Source organism: Sciurus vulgaris, assembly GCF_902686455.1.
Source record: "Sciurus vulgaris genome assembly, chromosome: 6".
NCBI lineage: Eukaryota > Metazoa > Chordata > Mammalia > Rodentia > Sciuridae > Sciurus > Sciurus vulgaris.
The window spans coordinates 149,685,853-149,689,579 of record NC_136466.1 but is presented as its reverse complement, the minus strand read 5'-3'; the positions used below and the strand labels follow the sequence as shown (position 1 = coordinate 149,689,579).

Genomic DNA, 3,727 nt, shown 5'->3' with positions numbered 1-3,727 from the left:
AGGAAAGTAATTAGATTGAAGGATTTACAAATAAAGAGGCAAGTTTTTTCCCCTAAATTGAGTTTGGGCATATAATTTCTTTTATGAATGTATTTTATGTCTTATATTGAACAAATTTTGCTTCATGATCACTTACTTTTTAATAAGACATTTAAAAGTTGTTTTTTTTTTTTTTTCTGTCTCTTTCTCTGCTTCTCCCTGTTGAGCTGGGATCCATGGATCTGCTCCCTGACTTCCCTCATACGATGGCCCCCAAACACCTATTTTCACTCCAGTCTCAAAAAATGAAACCAAACTGCCTCCTGACCAAAGGCAGGCAGATTCATTGCCCTCTCTGGGTTTGCCAGAGGGTGAAAAAGAACAAGAAGCAGCAATTGAATATATTGAAGTACAAAATGAAATAGACAGACTTAATGAACAAACCATCGAGGAGATATTGAAAGTAGAACAAAAATATAACAAATTCCACCAACCATTTATTCAGAAGTGCTCAGAATTAATCACCCTAATCCCAAATTTGGGGGTAACAACATTTTTCAATGATCCACAAGGGTCTGCACTGCTTGGGGAGGAAGATGGAAGGGCACTGTATTATCTGACCAGAGCTGAAGAGACAGAATTTGAAGATCAGGTTACAGAATAGATTTTTATTTTGATGAAAATCCTTACATTAAAATTAAATTTCTCAAGGCTGGGGAGATAGCTCAGTCGGTAGAGTGCTTGCCTTGTAAGCACAAGGGCCTGGGTTCAATCCCCAGCACCGCCCCACCCCCCAAAAAATTAAATTTCTCTCCAAGAAATTTCATCTGAATGAAATTAGTGATCCATCTTCAAAGTCCACTGACATCAAAAAGAAATCTGGAAAGGGTTTGATGAAACGTTCAAGTCAAATGCAAAATAAAGCCAGCAGGAAGAGGCAGACTGAAGAACCAAAGAGTTTCTGTACCTGGTGTACTGACCATGCTGCTGCCGGTGCACATGATTTAGGAGAGTTCATCAAAGATGATATTTGGCCAAATCCATTACAGTACTACTTGGTTCCTGATATAAATGATGAAGAAGGCAAAGAAGAAGAAGAGATGAAGATGATAAAGAAGAAGAACTGGAAGATATCGATGAAGGGGATGGGGATGAAGGTGAAGAATAAGATGATGATGAAGGGGAGGAGTCAAGGAGGATGAAGGAGAAGATGATTAATTGAGCACTGATGGAGTCCAACCTCCTCCCTTCCTTCCTTCCTTCCTTTATTAAAATTCAGTCCCAGGGAGCAAGTTGCAGTCTTTCACCCACCCTTCCTTGTACTCAGTCTCCCTGTTATTGAGGTCTCTTTTCTGAAACCATGGTCCTCAGATTATTTTGGGGGAAAATACCTTGAGCAGAATACAATGGAAAATGAATCTCTAAACCTTCTGTTCTAAATTCATTTTTATCACTTCCTGTCTCAAAACAAAACAAAAAAAAAAAATTAAAAATTTGGGATCAACACCACCGTGCTCTGTGGGAAAAATGGAAATCCTTCTGCTCCTTTCACTCTGTTGAAAACTGAAGGGTGCCAGGCCCCTGTGTAGTAAGGCATAGAACTCGAGCTTTTCCCCTCTTTTCTCTGAATGCTGGGCTCCAAGATTACCCTGTCTCTCTATGAATATGGATCCTCAGCATTTACCAACATACATCTGTTTACTCTTTCTTGTTTAAAAAGAGGGAAAAAAAAAAATGGGGTTACAGAAGGTCAGCAAAGTGTGGGCTTGAGATGTTTGGGTGGGTTAAGTGAACATTATGATAACATGGCTTCTCCTTTGGCATGTTTAATTGTGATGTTTAACAGACATCCTTGCAGTTCAAGATGACACTTAAAAAAATAAAATTCTTTGGGGCTAGATTGTGACTCAATAGTAGAGAGCCTACCTAGCATGAGTGAGGCACTGGGTTCCATCCCCAGCACTCCATAAAACTAAAAATAAACCAAATACGATACTGTATCCATCTGTAACTAAAAATATTTTTAATAAATTCTCTCCTAATCATGATTTGAGCCCTGCCACTCAGGAAAATCAGCAGAACCTGTAGGATCTTATTTAGAATTGACATTCTATATTGTAATTTTGTTTATTTTCAAATTTTCTTTTTGTTTTCATTGGAAAGAAAAGATGTGGCTTAGTTTTAAATGTTAAAAGTGTACAAGTTGCTTTGTTACAATAAAACTAAATGTATACACAAAAAAGGTTTATTTTTTTCTTTAGTTTATGAATATCATTATACAGATTGATCAAATGTAGGATTATCAGAAAACTTGTTAAATCCTAATTAGATGCCCATAATTGTTAAAATGAATTTGTGCATGATTAATGAAAATAAGGTGACTTGAGTTAATAAAAACCTATCTTTGCTTTTACACAAAATATGACTATACTGATTCTTTTTAATGATTAAAAACTGAGATACATGGCTTAAATTTATTTTGATACCACAAAGGAATTTCATGTTAATACATCTAATGTGTTTGATAGATAAGATCCTATAATACATGGAGATTCAGGAAAAAAAATGTTAAAATTGACTTTTAGTAGTGAAAAGTTTATGGATAATGGACAAGAAAACAAGCTATTTCTAAACAAATAGATTATTTTCATGTTTTTTTAAAAATTATAATAACCAATATTTAAAATGTTGATAGTGCCTACTCAGTTTTCTGAAACCATGTATTTTACAATTATACCACTAATAGAAATAATTTTTAAAGCAGAGGGAATTAAAATTATAGTTCTATTGTATTTAATGATGGTATCTTACCTGGTGACTTAGAATATTACAAGCAATAGATGAATCCAAAATATCTAAAGGTGTTTTAAATTAACACAAAATTTCATTAATAGTTTTTGATTTATAAAGTTTAATCTATCATTAATGATAATTAAATGTCTCAAAAATAATCTATTATTTTCTTCCTGTCTTATAAGGTAAAATATTTTGTAAGAAATTTTATAGCTGGTTCAATGGGAAAATCTTGGGAAGGTTTTTTGAGTAAAGTTTTCTTTAACTTAGACTTTATTCTTCTTTTGGAATATGGATCATTTTCTATTAAAAGTTAAACTCAGAAAATCAATCTATATCATATAGGTCACTAAGCAGTCATTAAATTCAAACCTATCTGTCTTTCATTTTACTCTGATATCTTAAAGTGACATTATTTTGCCAATATATTTTGTTTTCTTTTATCAACTTTAGTTAATATTTCCCCTTTGACTACTTTTAGTTTCTGCTTTTGGAACTTTATCATTGTTAATTTGCTATTTTTCTTTCTGCTTTTATTTCAGCACAGTTTTTGAATCATTTTGACTAATATTCCAAATAATGATTGTTGGAAGAAAAACATCACTATAATACAACAAAACAAAAATATATCACAGCAAAGATTTCTATGTTCTAGCAAAACTATTCATCTTTTCAAACAACATTCTATGAAGAACTCATTCTCTTAAGGGAGTGTTTCTAAAGAATCTTAGCAACTCACAAGTCAAGTTTTAATATTTTATTTTACAGCAAGAAATATAGTTACAAAAAGTCTAAATCACCTTGGATCAGCAAATAAACTGCTATGATGTGTAAAACCCTGGAAGCTAGACAATTTCTTATCAAAAAATTTCATTTAATAGTAAGCAAAGGTAAGAGTAAATGCTTAAGAATTTTATCTAATAATGAAAACAGTTGTAGCATTATTGAGGAATAT

General features: G+C 32.7%; 1 pseudogene across 1 annotated transcript; it reads left to right on the top strand.

The window, feature by feature from the left end:
- Positions 1-245: 245 nt before the first annotated feature.
- Positions 246-1,197, top strand: LOC306664731 (protein SET-like; annotated as a pseudogene). The gene is made up of 2 exons: positions 246-711; positions 798-1,197. The product of its transcript is annotated as a protein SET-like (transcript).
- The last annotated feature ends 2,530 nt before the right edge of the window (positions 1,198-3,727 follow it).